This window comes from Mustela nivalis, assembly GCF_964662115.1.
Source record: "Mustela nivalis genome assembly, chromosome: 3".
Lineage (NCBI taxonomy): Eukaryota > Metazoa > Chordata > Mammalia > Carnivora > Mustelidae > Mustela > Mustela nivalis.
Window position 1 is genome coordinate 67,921,417 of NC_139022.1, and position 17,652 is coordinate 67,939,068.

At 37.3% G+C, this 17,652-nt stretch overlaps 1 long non-coding RNA gene across 1 annotated transcript in view; it reads left to right on the top strand.

The window, feature by feature from the left end:
* The first annotated feature begins 4,654 nt into the window (after positions 1-4,654).
* Positions 4,655-17,652, top strand: part of LOC309862223 — a 147,570-nt gene continuing 134,572 nt past the window's right edge. Inside the window, exons 1-2 of the long non-coding RNA XR_014310360.1 lie at positions 4,655-5,053; positions 15,645-15,755. This is a non-coding gene — a long non-coding RNA (uncharacterized lncRNA). The remainder of the gene's footprint in view (positions 5,054-15,644; positions 15,756-17,652) is intronic.

Consider the following 17,652-nt stretch of genomic DNA (forward strand, 5'->3'; position numbering starts at 1 on the left):
GGGGCCATGAACTTTCTAATCAGTTTAGAAATATTTACCGAGACGGCAGCTTCCTCGGAGATTTCCCCCTCCCTCCTCCTACTTCTATCTCTTCCACACCTTACTGGATTTTATCCAGAGCATTAACATGTAAACCAAACCAACTTCCCAAATGCATTAGGCTACCCTATCCGATAGCTGATGACTTCACTTATCCTGAAGAGTTTCAGCTGCACAGGAAGCAGAAATAGAGACTGATAAGGAAGATACTTATGTTAAGGTTTAAGCCCAGTAAACACTTGACCTGACCAGGGGGTGGGGGGTGGGGGGAAGATAGGTTAATATTCAAGATTTAGGAAAGGTTTCTAGGGGTTAGGCACCTTCCCTCTCTAGCCAATTACACCACACCCAGTAAAGCCAAAGATACAATACATCAACTAGTACACAAACCATAGACAAGATTGCATGCCAGTGGAACTATAGATCATATAAACTGTGTGAATCAAATTAAAAATCTTTAATATTGTGAAAGGAAGAAGAGAAAATACATTCAGGAAATAAAAACGTTGAACGTACAGGAGTAGACAATAGGTGCATACTGAAATATCTAGCTAATTAAAGATATTTCCTCACTTAAAAAAAAATTCCTTTCAGCACTATGTGTTTAACCCAATGACTAGTTGCATTTCCTGTGAAGTTCTGCACCATGCCTCTAGACTATTTTAATGTGTGAGGACAGTGTGATTCAAAAAGCCTCCCTGCTTCATTGTAGGGGCTATTTGATGTGAGTAGCTTTTCTTAGAAGAGTGGGGTCAACATTTAGGTGTCTGCCCCAAGGCTTCACTTGAAAGGAGAAGGTTGATTTTACAGGCAAGAACAACCAGATCTGAACAATCTTCAGGCTTCTGGTTCATCACCACTGTGACTATCAGCACAACTAAGATGAATCTCTTGCTTTTATTATAGGAAAGCGTGGCAAACTGTCACAAAGCAAAAGTCATCTGAAATAATATTTCTTGCAGATTAGTATCTACAGTATATTTGTTTGCCTGTTTGTTTTTCATCTGGTGAGTTTGCTACTACCATGAATTCATTTTAATAATATGGCGGAGATAGTCTGTATCAGGTTTTCATTTAAGGTACAACTTCTAAAAAAAAGAATCCAAAAATTTAAAGGTGCATAGTTATTTTGAATACTAAGATATGTCTATATATGGTGGGAAAATGAAATTAATTTTTTTCTAGATTCACAAATGCCTTGACAAAGCAAAACATTTGCAGGAACATATAAGTTTATTGCCATAATGCCTGAAATTAATGTAATGAATTGTAAAAGCCTATTATACATGAGTGAATAGACATAGACAATACATGACTCAATCATATGATTTTTGATGGATTATAGATTATTTCTATTTACCACAGTACACCTCAGTTTTAGATGATTTTCCCTCAAAAATAAATTATTTTACCTTTTAACATCTTAACGCATTATTTAATAATAAACATTAATAACAAACTCATAATTATCAATGAGAGTACAAGTATTCAGGAATATGTATAACCCCACACTGTGGATACCTGGAAATAATTTGGATCCGAAATGTATCACAGTTAGCCTTTTAAAATATAAGATATTCCCCTCAGCAGATTTAGCTTCTTAATTATGTGTGACCTAAGTTAATATTAGCATTAGTTTCCTTCCCATGAGCCTTCATATTTGAAGCAGAACAGAAGAGGTTGTGCAGAAATATACAATAGAAAGTCACCGAGATTTAAAATTATTCATCGGTAATTCACAAAGTGGTTAATACAAAATGTGCTTTGTATTCTTTAAATACTCTGGATTTTTTTTTTTTTTTACCAAAATCATCCTGATCTTTATCACCTAATGGTACTTGGTTATATTATGTTTTCTGGTGTAGGGAGGAGCTTGTACTAGGTATTAGGAGGCCTATATTCTCTGGTTCAAGATTTGTGCCTAAGTACTGAGTGTGTCTTTTCAGGGCTTCAGTTTGCTTGTTCATTAAATGAGTTATGTGAATTCTCCAATCTATTCCAGTTCTATGACTAGAAAATAGAAAATTCTCACACCCTTTAAGCCAGCTGGACACTAGGGACCTACCATGTTAAATAAAAGGTGACAAACTGCTTAAGAGAAAATGATGTCTGGGATTGACATACTATTTAAATAAACTTTTTTCCCCAATCACCAAATATTTCCTTCATTAAATAATTGTCATAAGTGCTTTATTATGTATGTAAATATATATTTACTTGCCCCCCCCAAAGAATTGTTTAGCAATGTATTTAATTGAAGTTCCACAGAAATTACAGAGAGCATACTCCTTAAGACTTGACTCTAAGGAAAGCTAATTTCTAATTTCTGTTCAAGGTTGTATACCATCTTACTCCACCCTCCTCTCTTTACTACTTCCCTACATTAAATCAGCAGTCTACTAAAACCCTGTTCACTGGGTATGCCTGCTTTTAAGCTTGGCCCACGCTGGGTGTAGCTCTTGAAGTAAGCTTTAAAAAATTATTTTAAAGTAAGCTGGGGCGGTTGCCACAGCAACCCACCCTAAGATGAAGAGAGCCTATAGATTAATCTACCCCTCAAGATTATTCAACTGTATAGTATTTGTTCTTCAGCCAGAATACTTTCAACACAAACATGATAATCGAATATAGAAGTTCAGAAAATATAAAAAGTAGGAAGATATAAATTCCAATAGCATTAAAAATGTTATCTTTTTATAGTTACAATAGAGATGACATACATAACTTCCCCTGAAATGGATTAACTGTAAAAGAGACTTGCAAAGGTAGGCCCTGCAAGGTGATATGTGAGCTTTAAGCAAAATGGCATGGTATTGCTTTTAATATAAAGCATATAATGGTTGCCATCACACTTTATCACTTTTGTGTGTCTACATTATAGATACCTAATGACAAGGAGTTTGGCAGTTTTACCTTTATGAATTAGCTTGGTGGTAAATGATATAACAAATGTTAAGCACTCACCACATACACATACAGTCATTTGCTTTCCATTCTTTACTTCATCTCTTCATAGAAGTTACTTCACAGTTTTCAACTCTTCTTTGGCACCTTAAAATGTGTAAGTACAACAAGGTAACAGTTAAAAACATTTTTTTTAAAGAAAGCTGATATTAAAGTACATTCAAGTAAATTTATTTCTAAAACTTCTAATCTGAAGTAACACCAGTATTAATTCTGATTTTAAAACAAATGAATGTATGTTAAAAACAAAATAATTAAAATGATCATTAATTGTGAAAATACTTATAGCCTTTAATATAAATAGTGCCAAATATCTAAATTTCAAAAATTCTTTAGGTACAGCTTTAGCCTATGCACAGTATACACCATATGGACTACTTGTGATTGAGAATCTGCAATATGCAAAGGATTTGTTATTCCAAGCCAAGGTTTAATCATATCTAAAGAGCCTATATTTATCTTTATTTTTTGTACCTTTAATTTTGTATCTGATTAAGAATTACAAAGGCGAAAGTCAAATCTACCATATCCCAAGCTAAGAAAATTTGTCAAGTAGGGATAACGAAGCTTCAACTGAAGTTGCTGAAAGGGCTTATTGTGTATGGCGCCCAAAGGGCAGTTTTAAATACTTCAGGATTAGTGGTGTGGATTCAGTATCCTTTATGAATTCTATTACCAATAATACCTTACGCTAGCCAGCAGCGTTGAACTATACTGAGCACAGACAAATGCTCCTGTGTTCTAATCTCCGTTTGAAACCAGCTTTCTATGACTTCAAGCATACAAATGAACTTTTCCCTGGCTTCAGAATGAGTCTATTCCTCCCAACCTTGAGACTTATCAGACCAGGGTGGTCAATATCCATTTACCCATTTGTTTTAGCAAGAAGACTTTTCATAGTGAAGACTCATTAAGATTTATAAAGCCTCTATATTTGGGTTGACATTCCTAAGATTTATTTTTATTTTTAAATTGCTTCAGGCAAGGAGAAATGAGTTTTGGCCACTTTTATTTTAGGGGTGTTAGCTGAGCTTAGTCTTTGAGGCTCAGGCCTACAGTGAGTTAGTCTAAACTTAGTGGCGGGTAGTATCTGGTGACCTAGTCAATACCCTTTCTCCCAGCTCTGCTTGGTATTACAGTCTGTTAAGTGGGAATCATAATACACATCTCCCAGGGCCTTTTTCCCTTACAGAAATGCAGTCTTCATGAAATAATGTCTGAAAGATATGCTAAGGCTTTTAACAATGCCACTACAAATTATGATACATTTCTTCCTTTTCCTGGATCAGTATGCCCAAATAAGGCTAGATCAGTAATTTCCTTGCAAATGTGTGGCTGATTAAAAAGTATCCATATGCATGGCTAAATTTAATGGACTTTACCTTCACTTAGAAAATCGTTAAATGTTCATCGGAACATTAATTCTATCCCATTTCTCGAAATATCACAGAAACCTTCAAGTCAAAGAATGGATTGTTACACTTCCCCTTTTAACTGTTTGGTGTCCCCCCCCCCCCCCAGATACCTCTCTACGTGTGTGCCCTTTAATTTTTAAAGATCTTTACCCGGGATCGGGGTGGGGGTGGGGGTTAAAAATCTCCGTCCTGCGTTTCTGTGCCCACTTCTTTGTCTGGGAAGCCAAGGGCTGGAATTCAGTTCGGACGGCCCCTTAAGAGACCCAGACAGGGGACGCCTGTGGTTTCAGCAGCTTACTCTGCTGAGTTATTGATTGCAGGCAGCAACAATCCCTCCCGGTGATTTGTGTGGAAAGTGAATCCGCGCTGGCTGGGCGTTCACAGAGGCGCAACAGCCGCAACGCCATCCAATTATTGCCGGTCGTCCCCTCCAACACCGCTCTCCACCTATATACTCCTTTCTCTGCCCATCGCCACTTCCCCCCACCCACTTTTCTCAGAGCGGACCGACCTACCTACTCCTTCTCAGCCCGTCTTCGCTTCCCCCCACCCACTTTCCTCAGAGCGGACGGAGCCGAGGGGGCGGGGGCTCCCTCCCGGGAGCGTTTCTAGAGCTCGGAGGCAGCTAGTAGGGGGTGAGTGCGCCACGTGCGTGCGCCACGGGCGAGGAGGAGGCGGGCTCGGGGCCCTCCAGGGGCCTGTGGGCCTGGGTGCGCGGAAGGGGGCGGGCTGCCTTGGCGGGGAGTGTGCCGGGTTGCGTCTTGAGGGGGATGTCACGGCTCGGGGGAAAGCGGCTGGTGGTTTGGCGAAGAGGCCGCGTGGTGGGCTGTGGAGAATGGGAGGAGGGCGCAGCGGTGGTGGGTGGGCCCTGGAGAAGCTCGGTGGCGGTGTCGGGGAGTTGCCCTGCTCGTCTGGTTTGGGGCTCTCAGGGATATATCTCCTAGGCTGGCGGGCGACGACCCCAGAGGGCTGGGGAGGGGGGCAGTTCCGAGCGAGGCGCCCAGTGAACCCACCTACGCACGGTGCACAAAGCGCTGGCACGCGGTCGGCGTCCGGCGGCCCTTGGAGCCGCCGGGGCTCTGAGCGCTTTGCGCGCCTGGGGGAGAAGGAGTGGCGGACGCAGGTCCGGCCGCCGCCCCTGTCCCGCCGCCCCTCAGCCCTGTTTTTCACCTGACAGACCAATAGGAAAGGACGCGGTCCCGGAGCTGGATTTTACAGCCCAATCTCTCAGGGTCTACACGATTATTTAAAAAAAAACTAACAGCGAACTGCTGCGTCTGCTAGTTAAGCTGCCTCGGTGGATAGGTGCGCGTCTTGGCTTGGGAAAGGCCCCAAGTTACACGACAAATGGGAGACTGGGGGAGAAAAGACACCCCTCCCCAAAACTTCCTTTCCCTTTCCCTCCCCTTTATTTGCTGGCACGTGAGAACAATACTGGGGTCTCTCGCAAAAAATGCCATCACGAAATGCAAATGCCTGGGCTGTTCTTTGATTGAACTGTGGAGCTGTACCAAACGCTCCAAGAGTGGTGAAAAGACATTGTAAAGTACTCGGCTGAATAAATCAAAGGTGTAAAATGTTTATATTGTTGTGCTCTTGAAGCTATAAGCTGCCGCCAGTATGGGAGCCGCTAGCCGCCTGTGGCTCATGAAGTTTAAGCTTATTAGAATTACATAAAATTCAAAATTCAGGTTCCCAGTTATACTGGCCACATTTCAAGTGCTCAATAGCCACAGGCGGCTAGTGGCTACCTTATTTGACTGCGAGATGTTGAACATTGCCATCATTGCGTAAAGTTCTATTGGAATGTGCTGCTCTAGAGTTTTAAATGAATGCTGGTTTAAAAAAAAAAAGAAGAAGAAGAAGAAGAAGAAAGAAAGAAAAAGAAAGAATCTGTTTTATGATACCAGCCAATTTTTAGGACACTCTTGGCATTTGCATTTCCTGGCACTAGTGTGGAAAGTTTTAAAGTCAGAATTTCCGCATCTTCTTGCTGATAGAGGTCTTGGGGAACATTTAACACAAGCACCTAATTTTTTACAGGGTAGACAAATGGGGCCAAGAGAAATTAACAATGTACCCCTAAATCACGCCATGAATTTAGAAAGAAGTGAAGGTCACCAGGCAGGGTCTATCTACTATACTTTGTGCCAGACCAGGGCACCTGAGACTGACTAGGCAAATTCGCCCTATAGAAAGGTGATCTGACAGATTTGACAGGAGCACCCTTTACAAGAGAAAATACTTCTAAGCATTCTTCTAGGTAGAAATTCTAATAAAGAATAAGGTGTGTAGGAACACTGTCTCCTAAACTAAAAATGTATTACTGGTAGTTTCATAGATTGAAATCATGTCTTCTTCAAGAGACTGGTTGGGATAACATTGTTCTTATTTATACTTAAAAAAATCTGAGGAAATGGAATTATCCTTTTAAAGTAAGAGCTAATAAACACTCTTAAGGTCAGGGAGGAAAAGTATTGTGTAAGGTGGAAATTGTTAGTAAAGCATAGACTTTCCCAAATTCGATGAAGATACTATCAGGTACATGTTATGGAACCTCCCTTTGCCTAGGTTTCCTCATCTGTAAAGTGTGGAACATAAAGTGCTACTCTTAAAACTTTGTTATGGGGATTAAATGAGCCACCCAACAAAGCATAGGCCTGGGAAATTGGTAAACTGTAGTAAAAGACATTCTTATTCTTCTGCTTCTACACCATTACATACTACACTACATACATTTCTACTTCTACACCGTTAATTTCCATACATTTCTACTTCTACACCATTAAGTTCCATATTCATCCATACAAGGGCTGACACTGTAGAAAAAGTTGGAGAAGTAGATTGTCAAGAGAGGTGGGAATTGGTTTAGGATGAGAACTGTTTTATTTTTAAGAGAGGTGATCTTTTCAAACCTAAAATTCCCTGACTGAATGGATGTAGGTTGTCTTATTTCCCTTTCACAGACATGGCATCTCTAGTATACTTCCAGACTTTTATTGTCTTAATTTATTTATTTATTTATTTTTTTGTCTTGAGGGGTGCTTCTTTATACTTGTTAGCTGCTTGGTTGTTGAAAAGGCACTGGAAACTCCCAAGTTCATCCTCTTTCACCCTGGTTGACCTTTGGAATGCTGTTGTCAGCCAAGAAGACATTGATATCTTCAGTCTCCTGCTAGCTTGAATTCTTTAGGGCAGAGCCTGCTCAGATTATCTCCTTATGTCATTCCAAATGTCTGATGGCCATCTATGGCAATGGGGCTGGGCCAAGGCCTGCCAGGAAGGGGGAGCCCATGGAATGCCTAATGGAGCATTCTGTTCAAGAGGGACCCAGACGTTGTTCTCTGTTGGATGCATGATCAACATTATAACTATGTCTAGGGGACTGTTTGCTGCTTCTTGGAAAACAGAAGCCGTAGACATTTTGTGTTTTTGGTTTTAATAAAGTCCCACTTGGGACATATGTGATTTCTATTGATTTTAATTTGTGTAAGTATGTATTACAGGGAAAAATGGATTCAGAAAGTATTTACAAACAATTTATATCTGGTATACCTGCTATCTGTCCTCATTAAGAATACCAAAATAAGACAAATCTAGAAAGGAGAGAATAAAGCCACCACACTGCAAAATGTACCTTGTTTTCTTTATCTCTCTAGGTAATTTTCCAAATGATGGTGTTTTACATAGTTGAGAACTTACGAAATTACTTCTAAATATTTTGTATATAACCTAGAATTATAAACCAAGGAAAATAATACAAATTTTATTTTTTCAGGAAGGCAAGATCATGCATAGATTTATGTTTCCCATACTTACTAAATTTGAAAACAAGGAGATACGTAATTATATCCATAGGCTAATTTACAGGAAAAGAGAGAATTGATTTTCATTGTTTGGGATGAAGTCTCTCTAAATTGTTTTGCAATATGGTGAGAATTAAAAGTAAAATACAGTAAAACTTTTAAATTTGTCAGGCATTAAAACCGGTTTGATTTATCAGTATATACTACTTCACTTAGTCAAAGACTCAAACCAAGGAAGTCTGATTTTCTATAGATGATTTCCTTTTTTTACTAAATTTGTAGTTTGATATTTATATGTGAATAATATTCATATTTATAATACAAGGATATTTGTAGTATATGTGTAAAAATAATACTATCTTATTAGAATGAGAGTTGAAATAAATTTGAAGTATGTAATATTTAATGGCCACTTACTGTTAGTCTTGTACTAATTGCTTTAATTAATTATATTATCTGCTTTATAAACTTTTTTTTCTTTTTATCCAAACAACAACCATTCAGACAGGAACTACAATTCTCTTCATTTTACAGATTTTAAAAACTAAAACTTAGAGAGGTGACATTACCTACTTGGGGTCTAATAGCCCCTAGTGCCAGACAAAGGACATGAATCTGGGTTAGTTTGTTTCTAGTGATGCTCTTAGCTGTGATGCTGTATTATGTCCTTAGACTCATAAGTTTTGCTCAATTATAGGGATCATGAGATCAGGAGGTGATGTAATCAATATTTTTTTACTCCCACCAGAAAATATTTTAGAAATACATGTCTAAACATGTGTCATCCTCTTCGGGTAGACAGCTTAGGAAGTTACTCGCTTATTTCAGTAATAATGTCTTCGCACAGGTCTCTATAGAAATCTCCTTAGGCATTTGCTATTCAGTCTTAACTGTTTGTTGGCAAATCATTATCATTAAGGATGAATTTGTTGGTGAAACTAAATCCAGACCAAATGTAGTGAACAAGGTGCTTGATGGAAACTATGATGTGATTATAAAGCAGCAGATTATTTGATATCTGGCTCATAAATTGACACTAATTGCAGATACAGAAGGGGGATTTCAAGGGTATTCCTCCTGTGAAAGTGTAGCCTTTAAGTAGACATTTTGGCAATAACATCATAAAAGTTTTAAAAAGTTAGTTTCATCGATTAAAAGTTACATATCATATGTGAACATCATGGGAAATACCTTTGCAAGGAATGTACAAGGGACAGGGAAGGATAAATCAGAGTTGCTGAATTAGAATCCAGGCTCAGACTTAATAACCATTTGACCTTAATTTTCAAAATGCCCTTGTTATGAAATAGAAAACGTTTCAGGACCTCTATAGGATGACAGTTTTCCTGAGAGGAAGACGTAAGATTGTACTTCTATAGTCACCTGGTGCCTGGCATGTCGAAAATGCTCAGTAGGGGCGCCTGAGTGGCTCAGTGGGTTAAAGCCTCTGCCTTCGGCTCAGGTCATGATCCCAGGGTTCTGGGATCCAGCCCCCCATCAGGCTCTCTGTTCGGCGGGGAGCCTTCTTCCTCCTCTCTCTCTCTCTGCCTGCCTCTCCACCTACTTGTGATCTCTGTCAAATAAATCAATAAAATCTTAAAAAAAAAAAAAAGAAAGCTCAGTAAATGTCCACTAACATACTATTTCATTTTTAAGGACTACCGCATGCTCCTGGAAAATACCTCAATGTCTCATTATCTAACAATATCTTAGAAGTTGTTTCCTTTTCTATCAGCTTTCATGCTTCAAAGCAGTTTTTATTTTATATATAGCTTTTTATATTTGAAATAAATATAAAATATTTAGGATAATATGTTGATTAAACCAATGTATATTATACCAAGAATCTTACATTCTGGGGTTGTCAATTTATATTATCCTTGTCAGTGTTCCATATTCTTTTCAGAGAAACATTTTTTTGTGTTCATATTTTATTTTGTCAGACTTACAAAAGTAATTATATATCCATTTGCTCAGAATAAGGCTCCAAGATATTATTTTTTGGTTCTATCAGACATCTTCTAAATTGCTTATTGATTGCATAATCTTACACTTAAATTTAAGGAACTGTCACATAAATATACAGAATTAGCAGGTTTTATTAAATCTGAGTTTTTAAGTCTTTTAAAATCAATATTATCTGTGTGGTATCGGCAAAATTGTAAGGTTGCTAAAGCTTGTCTTTGTATCACCAGCCTCCCTAGACTCACCTTCAGCTTGTCCTTCTTTCACTCTGGCATGCTTCACTCACCCAGCAGCAATTTTTAAAATCAATAATAGCTCTTTATTGAGTGTCTCTGTCTCCTCACAGCCTTTCACTGATGTGACCCACAAGGTCCTTTCATTCCTCAGCACTCATTTTATGTTCCAGAATTCTCGTGGACTGTGTTCTATCAGAGGAGCCCACCACTCCAACAGTTTACTTCATGATGCAGTATCAATGTGTTACTCCTTTAAATGAACTTCTTTTCAGAAGTTTTCTGAAAGGAGTTCATCCTCCAAAGGAGTATCTATGATTACACAACTTCCATAAATTCCCTGGTCTGTTGGTGGGGAAATGCTTCAGGGAGGAGATTTTCATCATGTCTCCGGTCCCTCTTGCTTGGCCGATGTGTAAGTTAGCCCTAGGTGCTAGCCAGTAAGTAGAAAGCCTGGCTCTTACTTGAAGAAAGTTTACTATTTTTTGAAGAGGTTGTGATTGGAAGATGAGCTCTCTATCAGCCAAGTATCGTGATGCTCCTTGAAAATTTATCTACCTATCTTTTTAAAAATATATAATAACACTTTGGTACCTGTTGTTCTGGTCTCTTTTTCTATTCCCGTCTTGCATAGGAGGTACACAGTTGCTGCATGTCCCTTGTGCCATTGCTACCTTGTTGTCACTTGGTCTCACCCTGTGTGAACTCCCTTCTGCCTCCAAAAGCCATCAGAGGTGTAATTAGTGATTATTTCTTCAGAAATGTCTTGAAAGGGATGTAAGAGTCCTGTGACAAGCATGGGTATTGCTTCCTGGATGAAGGTTAGAATTTGGAAAGGTTGGGGAGAGGTTTGAGGTTGGAGGGAACACTACATTCTGCCCTTTATGACCTCTGTGAAATCACAGACAAAGCGTCTTCCTGTGTGCAAAGATAGGGCCCATGAATCAAATATTTCCCAACTTTGTATGACATTAAACCTGTAAATATGGAGCCTCCATATCAAATACAGTATACTTTATAATATATTCTGAAGAAATTCAGAGATGAGGAAATATGATTCTAAGTAAAAGATCTTGAACACTGCTTAAAGACGGGTAAGTAAGAAACATTCTACAATTTTCTTATGCCTTTCGGTCCCTTTAGCAATAGTGATATAGCTATCAATAGATTGAATCCTGTCTTTTCCATTTCCTTCCCCTTTTCCTTCTTTCTTCCTTCATCTTTTCTGCTTCATCTTCTCATCTTCAGTTGTAAATTTTTTATTTTCAGTTATAAAGCCAGTACAACCATAAACACACACACACACACACCACTGGTTATTAACAATTAGATTTCTTCTTTCATGCTTTGTAAAGTTACATTTTCTCTTTCAGAACCATAAGATAGTAATAATTTTCTATTTATTTGAATCCCTTCAAAATAAAATACTGCTAACAAGGGAAGTTCTTTTTTTTTTTTTTTAAGATTTTATTTATTTATTTGACAGAGAGATCACAAGTAAGCAGAGAGGCAGGCAGTGGGGGGGAAGCAGGCTCCCTGCTGAGCAGAGAGCCCGATGCAGGACTCGATCCCAGGACCCTGAGATCATGACCTGAGCCGAAGGCAGAGGCTTTAACCCACTGAGCTACCCAGGCACCCCAAGGGAAGTTATTTCTAAACAATTGATATATGCTATAGATAATATGGTCATAGAAGAGTTTCTATGATTTTTTTTTGTTATTAACCACTATAATCACTCTGATTACAATGATGATTAACTCATAGCGAGTAACGCATGTGCTTGCAATGTTTATCTGCTTTCAAAGGATTTATGTTCATCTATCTAGTCTGTTTCACATATTCTCACCTCATCCTTTTGTAGCTGTGAGACTCTCGTTTGGGTAGCCTATGGCCACAAAACAACTCATGCACAGGAGAATAAAGCCTGTGGTTTCTCCTACATTATTGCTGGACCATAGCCTTCTAAACTCCCTGGGTCAGTGATGATCGAGTATTCTAAAACTTGAGTGTGTGTGTGTGTGTGTGTGTATACATACATATGTATGTATACATACTTCTCGTAAACAGCACTCTGTTATTTTTTAATGAATTTTCTCAAGAGCCAATTCAAGCCATTGTTCATATTTAAAGCTGTTTTATTTAGTGCCTGAAACTCAAGTAGAGCTTGAGAATGATTTTTGGTTTATCTCTAGTGTTGGGTGAACCTTACCCTTTGCCAATCTACATAGAAATAATTAAACAGACTATTTAAGTGCAATTATATCTGACAATAAATAAAAATGCACGCAGAACTTCTGTAGCTATATCCATAGGCTTCCTTTGGTCTCCTAGGACCTGAGATCGCTGGGTGCTGGTTTTCTTGCTATTGCAGAGCAAGAGAACCAACCTTCTTGAAGGAGTCCCTCAACTTTAGCAAGGACTGGAATCTAACACAGAATCTAGCACTGAAAACAGTTTTTATCAGAGGGCCTCAGAGTCACTCAGATTCTTAGGCCCCATCTCAGCTCCCCTGAACAACAGCCTCAGAAATCTCATTAAAAACTAGCTTCTTGGGTGTTTCTTATGTATCTTTTGCTTTCAAGCCATTGCCTTCGGGGTAATCATAAGATCTGTGAAGACTTATGAATTCCTTAACCTTACATTTGCTACATTATTCGTTCCCACGCTCTCAACTAATCCTTAGTTTCATGGAACTTCTAAATCAGTGAACTCCTTTCAAAATAGTAACAATGAGAGGTCAGAATGATATGAATCTTTCCATTGCTTGTCTTGGCTCGTACTGTAAACAATCAAAAAGGACATGCCACATATATTCTGCCCATTGTGATTAGAAGACAGATTAAGCAATACAGGGACTCAGTTCTTCATCCTTATGGATCTGAGGGTCAGTCCTTATTTTTTCTTGGGTGAACTCTGCTCCTGGATCCCCGTATCTCAGCAAAACCTGTAAAATGGGTTTCGGATCCCATGGCATCTACCATCAGTGACAACGGAGAGGAGCACACATTCATGCTTCTGTGGCTGCCAGCGGCTTATGAACCTAGATTCCTGGCAACCAAGACCAGTCCCATGCACAATACTTGAGAAATGTGGCTTTTCCCTAAAAAGACTTTCAATTAATACAAATATTCCTTATGACCTTGATAATTACCTCTGCGTTGCTGATGAATCATATAAGGCCTTCACAACATTGTCATCCCAGGCGACAAGGGGATCCATATTCCCAGCCTTTTAACCTCTCTGTGTAGCCAGCTGCTACTATTAACCTCTCTTGGATCCAGATATTTTTAACACTTCAGATTAGGGGGTTCTTTGATGAGCCTGTTGCTTGTTCCAACATCTTTCTGACACGAGCAAACATGTTCTCAAGCTGGCTTACAGCAGCAAGTGTGGAGAATATTTTTTTTTTGAAAAATATTAATAAAAACATTAAATGACTAGTAGGTTTTTTGTATGTGGCAACTTCACCTTATAAAGTTAGTGAAAAGTTCCAAGCTATGTGTGACAAAGTAACTTTGAAGATAAGACCTTTTATGTTTTGTTACCAGGGTACCCACGTAGGAAAAATATGGCTGGCTGGTCAGTAATGTATTGTAAAGTGATTTTGTTTTCCACACTCATCTCATAGGCTAAAAACTGGTGTTAATTTAATTATTTGGAATGCTGCCAATATGGTGGGCTTCTTATAGCAGTGGGGAGGGGGCAGGGCAGGCCATTGGAGACCGGAACCCACCAACATTATCTAGAATCCTTTTGGGACCTCACATGAAGGAACAGAAACACCTTCTACTGGATGAACACTTTCCAGAACGGCCTTTCCTCTGATTTATGCATAGCCCAGCAAAGAGTCACATCCCTTCAGTATCCTCCCAGAGATTACACGACTTGGTTTCCAGTCATAAAATTACTGAGCAGTGAAAGAGAGATTATGACCCTTAGTTGCCTACTTCTACTCTGCTGCTCTTCTGAGTACTCTTCAGCTCTAATGAGAAAACATTAAAAACCCTTCAAAGGCAGATGAGAAATAAGTCATTCAGTTTCACTAACACCCCTTTGAAATGCAGGGAGATGACTGAATTTTTTGCACATTTTGCCTTGACACCCCTGTCTTTCACGATTACTAGAAATGGATATTATTTACTGATTATTTTGCTTACAATCGATTTGCATACTGTTATTGCATATTGTTAAGTGGTTTGCCGATTAATAATGTTGATTTTGACTAAATGTAATAGAATAAGCAAATATGTTTGTAAATTTAGATATTTTGTATAATTTAGTTGCTAAATGGTATCATAGAGCTGTTGGAGATTATTCTACCGGAATTCCTTGCAGGGAAATCCTGTCTCCAATTTCCTCCCATATTCTATATTAGTGTTTAAAGGTCTCCCTCCTTAAAAAATTCATTTGCTTGTTTGGGTTTTAAAGCAAACTTCTCACAGGCAAATATAGCTCTAAAGCTCAGTGTTAAAATAAATCCTTTTAAATTCAGAACATGGTAGTTACCTTCTAAATGATTTCTTTTCTAGAGGGTCAGAGAAGAATAAAGTATTTAGTTTGAATATATTTTCATGACCTTGATTGAATCAATATGATATGCAGCATTAACAACAAATTATATTATAGCAATATAAAATATTAATATAATTAATAATTATTTTAATAAATACCAGATACTTAAATTAATACAGGATTGTTGAGTCATAGAATTTCTGAGCTGTTAGGAAACACTTGCTGGTGAGGTCTCTGGGGTCCCCGGGGGTTTGGTAGTTAACACACACACACACACACACACAGACACTTGTTAGTTGTTGAGTTGGTTATGTGAACTATTTAGTATATTCTGTATTTAGGTAATGTATGTATGCTTATGCTTTGGTATATTTTGTATTTTTAATTGTTTTCTAATATTTCAAAAAAATTTGCAACCTGAATTTGTCATTTATCTTCTAAACATCTATATTGCCATTGATTAATTTTTCTTTCTGCTGTTTCATAAGCACCATAAATGTTTTCAGTTTGGAAATCAGGTTAAATAGTAAAGAGAATCTAAAAAAGAGTTTGTACCATAGATATTTTAATATGTTTGTGTTCTTTTTTTTTAAAGTTACATTTTAATATGCTTTGATAAAACTGTATTTCTTTAAGAAGGTATTAACTGCAAACAATTCCCCAGTGCAATGTCTCACATTAATTTTCCATGTGCTCTCTTTTACTTATAGTTTCATTGTCCACATGTTTAAAGTCTAACAGAAAAAAAAAAAAAATCACTGGATGTGAAGTTGGGAGACAGAGCCAAGTCTACATCTACATCGTCATGCTGGTGACCTTGGGTAAATTTTATTTTTGTGCTTCCATTTCATTTTTTTAAAAAATGAGTAGTTGAAAGCATCAAAGACTCTTTCCCACAATTCAAACACTCCATGAGCTCAAAAGAAGATTTGATTGAAAGAAATGTGTGGGCATCATTACCTGGCTGCCCGGTATTTTCATGGTCACATACTTGTTACATACATCTGAAGTTTCTTTAAGGAAATTAACTCTTTGTAAGTATGAGCTACGGGTATCAAGACAAGTGGGGTAAGTAGAAAAGAAAGGAGAAATAAGTTAATGACAAAGGAGGGATTGTGGGTGGCAGAAATGATTCCCTTTTCACTTCTTTATATCTATAGTCTAGTTATTCCTACTTGAAGACCTTACTGGCACCAGGTATTATTTCAACAGGGATGAGTAATATGTAATTTTTATCTTTACTGGGTTACATTTGGCCCATAGACAGTTGACAGCTGTCAGTCAGGTGGCTGGTCAATGAGGAGATACATTTAAAGCTGCCAAAGTATTTTTGTGTCTTTAAATACTTACAAGTAAACCATTTTAGCTGGAAGCTTCATTGTCATGAAATTAAAGAGATTGGTATTCACAATATAATTTGTTGAAATTAGTTGCTGGGAGAATCAGAATTTTCTCTATGTGTCTATGGGTAAACAAAATGTTTTTCAAATGTTTTTCTGAAACAGGAGAATAATTAATTTTTCTCCACTATAAATAAGCCATTCTTAAGCTATGAAGATACATTGCAAATAAGGCTTAAAATTTAAAAGTATGTTTTTAAATTAAACTTTTAGGACACATATGAGTCATTGCAACATCATCATAATTTCTGACTAAGACTTATTAAAAGAAATCATTTCCATACATTGAGGGAGTTGGCATAGGTATTTTTGTGAAACAAAGTTGAAGGTTTATGGGAAAGTACAAAATGTAGCTGCAAGTTGTACTAGGAATTAAAGCTTCTCTCCATAATTACAAGAAAAAACATGAAATTTTGGATTAAGCCCACAATTCAGGCCATGGTTAAGATGACAAATTTTGGTTATTTATGAATATTTGGGCTATACCTAACATTATCTCTAATAGGTTCAGTCACACGTAAATAATTCACAAGAGTGATGAAAAATAGTTTGGAAGAAGCTTTTGTGTGGCTCATATTGAGTGTTAATGACAAACTGTATAATAATTATAGCCAATAGTAATGCACATAAAGAATTCACAAATGTAATTTTAAAAGTTGACTTAAGAGTGTGTGTTCAGGTTTGTAGTACTTATTTCTAAAAAATGAGTGCTCTGATTCTTTAGGAATATAGTACTTAACAGACTAGATAAATAACAAAATTATCAAGTGCATGTAGTACATAATTATTCTTTAAGAGACTAATGAAGCTATCTAAAAAATGCAATATTGCATTAGGTACCAGAAGCAATATATGAAGATGACAGAATATCACATAAAAATAGCAGTTTGAAACCATAATATATCATTTTAAAAAGTAGAATATACTTTAATTTTCTGAATGATATTCTATATGTAGTAATTTATAATGAAAATCAGATTTGGGTTTTAATTATGTTTTAAAAATATTAGATTTTTTTGTTGTCTAGATCATTTCTGGTAATTTTTTAAGCCACAAATAGTTCATAATTTTAAACAATAATTAAGTCAGAGTATGATACTTATAAATTTGTGGTTTATTCATATCATCATTGATTTAATAATTATTTTAGATGTAGTAGTCATTAAAAAAAGTCAGATCTTATTATTTTCCTACTATACAGCCATGTGTGAAGCATGTAGTTTGAAAATTATTTATGAGATTATCATGAAAAAACAATTACCTCATAATATTAGTAATTTATATTGGTAGGAGCCTTTCTCTTCTTAAGTACCAATTG